This window comes from Oncorhynchus mykiss, chromosome 31 (genome assembly GCF_013265735.2).
Source record: "Oncorhynchus mykiss isolate Arlee chromosome 31, USDA_OmykA_1.1, whole genome shotgun sequence".
Taxonomy (NCBI): domain Eukaryota; kingdom Metazoa; phylum Chordata; class Actinopteri; order Salmoniformes; family Salmonidae; genus Oncorhynchus; species Oncorhynchus mykiss.
The window spans coordinates 38,124,267-38,136,751 of record NC_050571.1 but is presented as its reverse complement, the minus strand read 5'-3'; positions in this window follow the sequence as shown (position 1 = coordinate 38,136,751).

The window sequence follows — 12,485 nt, the reverse complement described above, 5'->3', positions numbered from 1 at the left end:
GGCTTTATTACTGCCACTTTTAGTGAGTTTGGTACACATCCGGTGGATAGAGAGCCGTTTATTATGTTCAACATAGGAGGGCCAAGCACAGGAAGCAGCTCTTTCAGTAGTTTAGTTGGAATAGGGTCCAGTATGCAGCTTGAAGGTTTTAGAGGCCATGATTATTTTCATCATTGTGTCAAGAGATATAGTACTAAAACACTTGAGCGTCTCTCTTGATCCTAGGTCCTGGCAGAGTTGTGCAGACTCAGGACAACTGAGCTTTGAAGGAATACGCAGATTTAAGGAGGAGTCCGTAATTTGCTTTCTAATAATCATAATCTTTTCCTCAAAGAAGTTCATGAATTTATCACTGCTAAAGTGAAAGTCATCCTCTCTTGGGGAATGCTGCTTTTTAGTTAGCTTTGCGACAGTATCAAAAAGGAATTTCGGATTGTTCTTATTTTCCTCAATTAAGTTAGAAAAATAGGATGATCGAGCAGCAGTAAGGGCTCTTCGGTACTGCACAGTACTGTCTTTGCAAGCTAGTCGGAAGACTTCCAGTTTGGTGTGGCGCCATTTCCGTTCCAATTATCTGGAAGCTTGCTTCAGAGCTCGGGTATTTTCTGTGTACCAGGGAGCTAGTTTCTTATGAGAAATGTTTTTAGTTTTTAGGGGTGCAACTGCGTCTAGGGTATTGCGCAAGGTTAAGTTGAGTTCCTCAGTTAGGTGGTTAACTGATTTTTGTCCTCTGGCGTCCTTGGGTAGACAGAGGGAATCTGGAAGGACATCAAGGAATCTTTGTGTTGTCTGTGAATTTATAGCACGACTTTTGATGATCCTTGGTTGGGGTCTGAGCAGATTATTTGTTGCAATTGCAAACGTAATAAAATGGTGGTCCGATAGTCCAGGATTATGAGGAAAAACATTAAGATCCACAACATTTATTCCATGGGACAAAACTAGGTCCAGCGTATGACTGTGACAGTGAGTGGGTCCAGAGACATGTTGGACAAAACCCACTGAGTCGATGATGGCTCCGAAAGCCTTTTGGAGTGGGTCTGTGGACTTTTCCATGTGAATATTAAAGTCACCAAAGATTAGAATATTATCCGCTATGACTACAAGGTCCGATAGGAATTCAGGGAACTCAGTGAGGAACGCTGTATATGGCCCAGGAGGCCTGTAAACAGTAGCTATAAAAAGTGATTGAGTAGGCTGCATAGATTTCATGACTAGAAGCTCAAAAGACGAAAACGTCATTTTTTTTTTTGTAAATTGAAATTTGCTATCGTAAATGTTAGCAACACCTCCGCCTTTGCGGGATGCACGGGGGATATGATCACTAGTGTAGCCAGGAGGTGAGGCCTCATCACAGTAAATTCATCAGGCTTAAGCCATGTTTCAGTCAGGCCAATCACATCAAGATTATGATCAGTGATTAGTTCATTGACTATAATTGCCTTTGAAGTAAGGGATCTAACATTAAGTAGCCCTATTTTGAGATGTGAGGTATCATGATCTCTTTCAATAATGACAGGAATGGAGGTGGTCTTTATCCTAGTGAGATTGCTAAGGCGAACACCGCCATGTTTAGTTTTGCCCAACCTAGGTCGAGGCACAGACACGGTCTCAATGGTGATAGCTGAGCTGACTACACTGACTGTGCTAGTGGCAGACTCCACTATGCTGGCAGGCTGGCTAACAGCCTGCTGCCTGGCCTGCACCCTATTTCATTGTGGAGCTAGAGGAGTTAGAGCCCTATCTATGTTGGTAGATAAAATGAGAGCACCCCTCCAGCTAGGATGGAGTCCGTCACTCCTCAGCAGGTCAGGCTTGGTCCTGTTTGTGGGTGAGTCCCAGAAAGAGGGCCAATTATCTACAAATTCTATCTTTTGGGAGGGGCAGAAAACAGTTTTCAACCAGCGATTGAGTTGTGAGACTCTGCTGTAGAGCTCATCACTCCCCCTAACTGGGAGGGGGCCAGAGACAATTACTCGATGCCGACACATCTTTCTAGCTGATTTACACGCAGAAGCTATGTTGCGCTTGGTGATCTCTGACTGTTTCATCCTAACATCGTTGGTGCCGACGTGGATAACAATATCTCTATACTCGCCAGTTTTAGCTTTAGCCAGCACCATCTTCAGATTAGCCTTAACGTCGGTAGCCCTGCCCCCCGGTAAACAGTGTATGATCGCTGGATGATTCGTTTTAAGTCTAATACTGCGGGTAATGGAGTCGCCAATGACTAGAGTTTTCAATTTGTCAGAGCTAATGGTGGGAAGCTTCGGCGTCTCAGACCCCGTAACGGGAGGAGTAGAGACCAGAGAAGACTCGGCCTCTGACTCCGACCCGCTGCTTAATGGGGAAAACCGGTTGAATCCTGGTTTTAACTGTACCGTGCAGATGGCAGACAGCATGCATGGCGTTGTGTAGGCGAGCGGTTTGCTGATGTCAACATTGTGAACAGTGTCCCATCGTGGCAGTGGGTTTATGGCATGGGCAGGCATAAGCTAAGAACAACGAACACAACTGCATTTTATCGATGGCAATTTGAATGCACAGAGATACCGTGGCAAGATCCTGAGGCCCATTGTTGTGCTATTCATCCACCGCCATCACCTCATGTTTAAGCATATTGCGTTTATATTTTTGTTCAGTGTAGTATATATCATTATTTGCCACCATTTGAACGGCCTTAATCTTCGGCTGGTTGACTGGACAGAGCTCACCCTTAACCATGCTGTCTTCTACGTACATACACAGACAACACTGGACTTTTCACTCTTACTTGCACTCTAAATGCACACATTTATATCAGGTTAGGGACTAGTTAGGCAGGCTATAACCTCTATAATGACAGGTTAGAAACCCTATAATGAGATAACGAGGGTCGTTTTTATTTTTGTAGTCTGGCTCATTCATTTCGTAACACTGTATTGAAATGTCAAACAGAAAATGATCAACGCCATGTTCCAGCATTAGTACTATTGTGGGTGCTAGCTCATGAACTCTCTCCACCAAGGGATGTGAGTTGCAATAAGGCAGGCTTTTCCACAGAACTTTAATTGGTTTTAAAGTTTGTTTCTGTGAAGAATGTTTCAAAGACTTCTTGTGACTGTATTTTCATCAAATTGACAGTGCCAATGTTATACTGTAGGCATCACTTAAGTGTTATTTGATTAATTAAATCTTCTTCAGGCTAGGGTCTATTTTTCTCCATTTTCGCCAGACTGACGTGCCCAAAGTAAACTGCCTGTTGCTCAGGCCCTGAAGCCAGGATAAGCATATAATTGGCACCATTGGAAAGAAAACACTCTGACGTTTGTAGAAATATATTTGTAAAAAATAATGTAGAGGACTATAACAGAATATAATTGGTAGGAGAAAATCCAAAGAAAAACGAACCAGATTGTTTTTTGTGAGCCGATGCTCTTCCAATGGAGAGTATAGGAAAAAAATGTAATCTAGCTCCCAGTATGCAATTCCTATGAGGTCCACTGGGTGTCAGTAGTCTTTGTTCAAGGATTGAGGCTTGTTTCTACCAAAATGAGGAAGAATAATGAGTTTTAGTACAGGGACACAGACTTGGAAATCAGTTTATGCGAGCGACGAAGAGGACACGCACTTGCTAATATTGTTTTCCTATTGAACATACTTCTTTCCACATAAAATATTATAGTTTAAATACATTTTAGGGTATCTGAGGATTGGATAGAAACATATTTTGACTTGTTTTAACAAAGTGTAGTGGTAGCTAAAAAAAATCCAGAAAATCACATTGTAGGATTTTTTATGAATTTATTTGCAAATTATGGTGTAAAATAAGTATTTGGGGCAACGCACAATTGACCTAGTGTCATCAGGGTTAGGGAGTGGTTGGCTAGTAGGGAAATCCTTGCCTCATCGCGCACCAACAACCCCTGTGGCGGGCCAGGTACAGCGCACACTAACCAAGGTTGCCAGGTGCACACATGCATGGTGCGGCTGGCTTCCGGGTTGGATGCACGCTGTGTTAAGAAGCAGCGCAGCTTAACCTTCAACCTTCATCTCTCCCAAGCCCATACAGGAGTTGTAGCAATGAGACAAGATAGTAGCTACCAAAACAATTGGATACCACAAAATTGGGGAGAAAACAGGGTAGAATTAAAAAAAACATTGCATTGCAAAACATTTTTGATCATCACTTTCAAAACAAATACATCCGTGGAGCAGATATTACTGTTTTAAACATTGCTTTCTTTGTCAGTGGACATGAATGCCAAACAGTCTATCTCAAATAGTTTTATTTTTTGTTTTAGAGGACCCCAAACTATATACATTAGATCTGATATGAGTAATATCAGACTCTGAGTTCTCTATAAGTCTACAGGCACCAGCGATATCAGACCCGCAGTTCTCTATAAATCTATCAAATAACCTTTCTTTAATATGAGACCATAGCGCTGTGAAATAATGACATCATTGCCTCATACAGTATGTGATATGGAATCTATTTTGTGCTTGGCTCAGGTGTTTACACCATTCTACCTTCTGGCTTGCTCGGAGAACTGGAATATATGACCATTTATGTCCCTCAACATATTTTCAGTCCTTGTTAAAATACCTGCTGTCTGTCCAGAGCAGAACATTCCATAGATCTCAGAGATCAATACAATGCAATTTTATTTATTTTTGCATAATCTGTGGGTCATCTGTGGGTCTGTTGGGGCGGTATGCAAATTGGAGTGGGTCTAGGGTTTCTGGGATAATGGGGTTGATGTGCGCCATGACCAGCCTTTCAAAACACTTCATGGCTACAGACGTGAGTGCTAAATCAAATCAAATCAAATCAAATTGTATTTGTCACATACACATGGTTAGCAGATGTTAATGTGAGTGTAGCGAAATGCTTGTGCTTCTAGTTCCGACAATGCAGTAATAACCAACAAGTAATCTAACTAACAATTCCAAAACTACTGTCTTGTACACAGTGTGAGGGGATAAAGAATATGTACATAAGGATATATGAATGAGTGATGGTACAGAGCAGCATAGGCAGATACAGTAGATGGTCGAGTACAGTATATACATATGAGATGAGTATGTAAACAAAGTGGCATAGTTAAAGTGGCTAGTGATACATGTATTACATAAGGATACAGTCGATGATATAGAGTACAGTATATACGTATGCATATGAGATGAGTAATGTAGGGTAAGTAACATTATATAAGGTAGCATTGTTTAAAGTGGCTAGTGGTGTATTTACATCATTTCCCATCAATTCCCATTATTAAAGTGGATGGAGTTGAGTCAGTGTCAGTGTGTTGGCAGCAGCCACTCAATGTTAGTGGTGGCCTTGAGATAGAAGCTGTTTTTCAGTCTCTCGGTCCCAGCTTTGATGCACCTGTACTGACCTCGCCTTCTGGATGATAGCGGGGTGAACAGGCAGTGGCTCGGGTGGTTGATGTCCTTGATGATCTTTATGGCCTTCCTGTGACATCGGGTGGTGTAGGTGTCCTGGAGGGCAGGTAGTTTGCCCCCGGTGATGCGTTGTGCAGACCTCACTACCCTCTGGAGAGCCTTACGGTTGAGGGCGGAGCAGTTGCCGTACCAGGCGGTGATACAGCCCGCCAGGATGCTCTCGATTGTGCATCTGTAGAAGTTTGTGAGTGCTTTTGGTGACAAGCCAAATTTCTTCAGCCTCCTGAGGTTGAAGAGGCGCTGCTGCGCCTTCTTCACAATGCTGTCTGTGTGAGTGGACCAATTCAGTTTGTCTGTGATGTGTATGCCAAGGAACTTAAAACTTGCTACCCTCTCCACTACTGTTCCATCTATGTGGATAGGGGGGTGTTCCCTCTGCTGTTTCCTGAAGTCCACAATCATCTCCTTAGTTTTGTTGACGTTGAGTGTGAGGTTATTTTCCTGACACCACACTCCGAGGGCCCTCACCTCCTCCCTGTAGGCCGTCTCGTCGTTGTTGGTAATCAAGCCTACCACTGTTGTGTCGTCCGCAAACTTGATGATTGAGTTGGAGGCGTGCGTGGCCACGCAGTCGTGGGTGAACAGGGAGTACAGGAGAGGGCTCAGAACGCACCCTTGTGGGGCCCCAGTGTTGAGGATCAGCGGGGAGGAGATGTTGTTGCCTACCCTCACCACCTGGGAGCGGCCCGTCAGGAAGTCCAGTACCCAGGGCGGGGTCGAGACCCAGGGTCTCGAGCTTGATGACGAGCTTGGAGGGTACTATGGTGTTGAATGCCGAGCTGTAGTCAATGAACAGCATTCTCACATAGGTATTCCTCTTGTCCAGATGGGTTAGGGCAGTGTGCAGTGTGGTTGAGATTGCATCGTCTGTGGACGATGTGCTATGGTTCGGTAGTCATTTAGGCAGGTTACCTTAGTGTTCTTGGGCACAGGGACTATGGTGGTCTGTTTGAAACATGTTGGTATTACAGACTCAGTTGGGTTGAAAGTGTCAGTGAAAACAGTTGGTCAGTGCATGCTCGGAGTACACATCCTGGTAATCCGTCTGGCCCTGCGGCCTTGTAAATGTTTACCTGTTTAAAGGTCTTACTCACATGGGCTATGGAGAGCATGATCACATAGTCGTCTGGAACAGCTGGTGCTCTCATGCATGTTTCAGTGTTACTTTCTTCAAAGCGATCATAGAAGTAATTTAGCCCGTCTGGTAGGTTTGTGACACTGGGCAGCTCGTGACTGTGCTTCCCTTTCCCGGAGAACTCATGTCATACAGTGTCAGCGTTTTTGATTACTACTATGATGTACAGTTTCAAGATGACATGGCGTCATACCCTGGGTTGTTCTGAACAGAATGTTTACCTATTGTGAAGAAAATAAACAGTAGAACACTCATCTGAATGCACTCGTGACTACTTTCTGGGTGGAATGCCTTCTGAAAGCCTTTGACTGTATGACCGTATTTTATAACTTAGCTGGTCATGAAGGCAATAGAACAAACCTTCAAATGATGACCACCTGACCCAGAATGTGATTTATAATAGACCATTTTTGGATTGGGTAAACAGTAATTGTGTGATGGCGGGGATGCAGGGTTGTGTTCAAAGCAACTACAAGTGTGCTTGCTCTAGTTCATCAGAGGCACAGCTAGGATAGTTTAAAAAAAATGCACCGTACAGTTGAAGACTCTTCTTTGAGTCAAAAGTGAAATTACGCAGGAACTGTGCACACTTTGGAGATGTGTGTGGCCACTTGGACACCAGTTAGTCCACTCAAACACTTGTCAATATTCACCTACCCCACATTTTCCAGGAATATTATTATGTTACTGAAAGTATCAAAAAAAAATCTGATTTCATTATCAACAAATGTGGCGTAAAGTACAATAAATGAAATGCACATAAAATCAACAGTGGAATGTTTGGATTCAGTCTTGTGTCAGGTGAAATGTTGTGTCCTCACCTACAGTATGTTTTAATAATTTTCAGACGATCCCCAAACTGTTTCCTTTCAATTGATACCATGAATTGTAATATTTCTTCTGTAAGAAACATTTCAATTTTGCCCTACCCGTATAAGCCAATTTCTAGCCAGTGTTAAAAGGTTAACTGACGCTCCTGTGCCAAGTATGGCCTCAAGGCAATTTCATTATCAAAACTGTCTGGGGAAACATCTAATATCACAGTGTGTCCTTAGGCAAAGTATACACATCTTTTAAATATGGAAGAAATTATAGCTTTTCTTATGTCATGATTTGAGAACATATTTCCCCATGAGCAAGGTAGCTCAACGGTTGAAGGTCAAGTTGGTTTATACCAGTTTGAAAACAAAAAAAGTTTATGGCATATACAATTACAAATGTTACTTAGACCAATGTTTCACCATAACATTAGGAATTTCCCCTGCATCCAAGACAGTTATGCACATGTGACAAGGTTGAGAATCTATCAAAACATGACTCTCCGCAGTCCAGCCCCTATTCATTAGTGCAGAATCAACCACTAATTTGCTAATCTCTCGTGTACAGATCTATGTCAACATAACTGGTACCGCAGAATATGCCGGGAAGGAATGGGAGGGAGAGAACGAGCAGCAGTAGTTCCGGTGTTTGGTTATTTGGGGAAATCATGATTTTTGCAGGTGTTAGCATCTTTTGTAAGGGGGGGGGGGGGGGGGGGTGTCACGCTGGCATGAATGATTCGGGAGACAGGCGCAAAAATGCGTAATAGGGTATTCATTATAACCCAAATTACGGCGTGCCCTGTAAGGGCACTGGGACGAAGACCAAATAAACAAGTAACAAAAACACAGGGTTGAAACCCAAACAAAAGAGCGAGGAGTACCTCAAATAAATACACACGCACACAATGGTTAACGCATGGGACGAGACCCTGCACAATCCACAAAGGCACGAAAGCCCAAAACACACAGCACAGGTACTCACACGCACCAACGGACATTGTAACAATAATCGACAGCACCGTGGTGAACAAAGGGCACATATATACAAATACAATCAGTGGGAATAGGGGCCAGGTGTGCACAATGAACGTTCCAGGGGGATTCGTGACAAGGGGGGACATTGCTCTTGTTGGTTGGCCCTCGCTTCATTCTCGTCGCCAAACCCACTGACTACAGGTTATCTACAAGTCTTGGCTAGGTAAAGCCCCGCCTTATCTCAGCTCACTGGTCACCATAGCAGCACCCACCCATAGCACGTGCTCCAGCAGGTATATCTCACTGGTCACCCCTAAAGCCAATTCCAGTTCTCTGCTGCCCATGACTGGAATGAATTGCAAAAATCTCTGAAGCTGGAGACACATCTCCCTCACTAGCTTTAAGCACCAGCTGTCAGAGCAGCTTACAGATCACTGCACCTGTACATAGCCCATCTGTAAACAGCCCATCTATCTACCTACCACATCCCCATACTGGTATTTATTTACTTATTTATTTTGCTCCTTTGCACCCCAGTATCTCTACCTACACATTCATCTTCTGCCGATCTACCATTCCAGTGTTTAATTGCTATATTGTAATTACTTTGCCACCATGGCCTATTTATTTCCTTAACTTACCTCATTTGCACTCACTGTATATATACGTTTTGTTTTCTTTTGTTCTACTGTATTATTGACTGTATGTTTTGTTTATTCCATGTGTAACTCTGTGTTGTATGTGTCGAATTGCTACGCTTTATCTTGGCCAGGTCGCAGTTACAAATGAGAACTTGTTCTCAACTAGCCTACCTGGTTAAATAAAGGTGAAATAAATAACGGCAAGCGGTACCGGAGAGCCAAGTCTAGGTCCAAAAGGCTTCTTAACAGCTTCTACCCCCAAGCCATAAGACTCCTGAACAGGTATTCAAAGGGCTACCCAGACCCCTCTTTTGCGCTGCTGCTACTCTGTTTATTATCTACTCATAGTCACTTTAACTTTACCTACATGTACATATTTCCTCAATTACCTCGACTAACCGGTGCCCCCGCACATTGACTCTGTACTGGTACCCCCTGTATATAGCCTCACTAGTTATTTTACTGCTGCTGTTTAATTATTTACTTTTATTTTCAATTTTTTACTGATCTATTTTTTACTTGACACTTATTTAGTTAATTTTTTCTTAAAACTTCTTAAAGCATTGTTGGTTAAGGGCTTGTAAGTAAGGTCTACTACACCGGTTGTATTAGGGACATGTGACAAATCAAATTTGATTTGATGTGGAATTGTGGAGTGCACATTTGGACTAACGGGTGTTTGGCTTGCTTGTATGACATCAAAGCGCTATTTATTTTGATCCTCAACATCTCACCTTTCAAAATACATTGAGTCCTCTACATTTGCAATATTTCCCTCGCTCAGACAACCCAAAAAATGCTAAAGTCGCCCAATTAGCAGGAGGCATGGGGGAAACTTCTTGTCGTGTGTGGTGCTCAAGTTCAGAAGGGCTGTCAGTCAAAACCCATACAGCGCGAGTTCTGCTTATCAGTGCTCAAATTTGACATTTTTTTTACCCGTATAAAGGGTTAGAAAACACGCTTCACAGTTGCATTATTCAATTTATTCAAGTCTGATCAAAATGATGTTAGAGTAGGTTTACCCCATTTAATATACTTGGTGATGTAAACATGCTTTTTGCATGTGTGTTTTACATGAATCTGCCATCTGGGAGTCTGTTCAATGTTCATAATCGTGATATATAGCTATTGGTTCTTAAAGGGGCCATCTGCAGTTCAAACAACAACAAAGCCCTAACCCCACCAGTGTTTTGGTAAAAAGCTGAATAATTGGGGGGGGGGGGGGGGGGGGGAGAAGTGTAACCACTCTCAAATTCATCGATAGAGCTATGGATACAAAGTGACAATTTTAACCATATTAAAGTGGCTAAACACTGTTTGTTTCAAATTACATTACTTACAAACGATTGAGTAGAACAAGCAAGTATTTTGGGTTTTGAAGGGGTATGCCAATTATTGGACTGAACTCATTAAGCATTTATTATATAGGTTATTTTCTTCAAGAATCAATGGGTTTGTGTAAATAATTTAAAAGTCAAAACATTTATGAAGCAATCACCGATTGACCCTTTACATGCTATAATGTATAATTGTCTCAAGAGCATAGCGCAACGGTCTTACCCTATCATCACCCAAAATATAAGGTTGCATTACTCCATTGTTTCGAACAGGAACATAAATGATGCATAGCTTCTAAATATGTTCAAAAGATGTCAACTATCTGGTCTCAGTAGACTAATTTCGCAGTTTCGCAGACACAGGTTACACCTAGTCCTGTACTATAAATCATTTTGTCTGGAGATTTTCCATTGATCTTGCCTTTTAGTCCAGGACTAGGCTTAATCTGTGTCCAGGAAAACCTCCCCATAATGTTTAGAGGAGTGGAATGGGATTATATTTTACATGAAAACAAAAACATGTTTATATGACCAAGTACATGAATGGGTTAAACCTTCTCTAGGAGTGTGTATTAAGCTGTTTGAGAGAAGGTTGGAATCCTAGTCAACATTTCCAATGTAAGTACATCTGTTGTTGAAGTACAGTAGATCAATAAAGCTGATTTACTTTGGCAGTAGTCAAGCTGCTTATGCTGAAACATATTGTTAGTGCATAGGTCAAATTAGATTTGAATTTCCTTCAGACAAAATCTAATATTTCACTTTAAAAAAAATGTTCGTATTAATAGTCTTCAGGAATCAATGGGACAATCTCAGACCACTCCTTTAATTGTGGGACATCATTAGTGGCCATGAGGACTGCATGGCAGTCATAAGTAACCCTTACAGTTCTAGAGTTCCAGAGTTTTACACCGTCTCTTAACCATTTAACCTTTGAAAATGAACAGAAGAACAACAGCCCAAACCATTCTCAACAGCAACGGCTCCCGATCTAGAAAAGTGCTGACCAAAACTTAACATAAAACATTCTACTACTGTAAATGGGGAAACGCTGTTACATCTCAAAATCGACATTTTACAGTAGGGATATTCTCCTCTCCGAGTGACTGAACACAGGGCCTTTCCTCTCTTGGCTGTGAAGGCGGATCAAAGTGGTTAGGAGGACGTTTTTCTCTCCTTCCCCTGCCTAGGCCTTGTGACAGTCAAGGATAAATAATAGAACTTATATGTAGCCCGGGGCAACTTGGAACACAGCATCTCCCCAGAAATCAAGGCTTCGCGATCAAAGCATTAACTGTGGAAATCTATGCATGGGAGACTAAAACAAGTCTAATGTGTGTGTCAGTGTGCGCGTGTGTGGATGTGTAGGGAGGAAGGGGTGCAGTGCGAGTGTGTGTGTGTGTGTGTGTGTGTGTGTGTGTGTGTGTGTGCGCGCCTGCGTGTGCGCGTGTGTGCGCCTATGTGTACAAGCGCTCGTGTGTATGTGTAAGGTGTGTAAATGACTCAAGACTGTACTATCCGTGTACGAGCAAGGGAATGCAAAAGCAAGTGCGAGAGGAGGGAGAGAGAAAGATAGTGAAAAGGAGAAATGAGAGCATCGACACAGTCCTGTCATTATTGATCAACACATGATTGTTCCCAGTGAACTGTTAATATCACCCACAATCATATTTCATCAAAATGAGATGTGTGATCGTAATAAACGTGTTCAAGACGTGTTTTTTGCTGATGCCATCCTTCATGTTACTTCGTGATTACGTCTCCCCCTGCCAAATTGGGACTGTAGCATCTAGGGACCCACTGTAACCCAGTTATTAACGATCATAGCTTTCATTACTGTCCAGAGGCAGTTGAAATTGACAATAAAGGTCATTTTAAAAAAAGCCATTATAGTGTGTGGAACTGATGTAAGCTCCTCTGTTGTGTCAGTTCCACTCTAATTAGCACTGAAATGGTTTCCTGTTTTATTCTGGGAGTAAACAAAGTAGAGGACACATCTTGGTGGCCCAGACACACATACACCTGAGGCAGTGGAACGAAAGATACCTACATAAATTCTGTCTCCCGACAAAAACAAAAAGGTGGTGTTATTTAGATTTTTTTCCAATGTTTTGACCATCGCGTCATT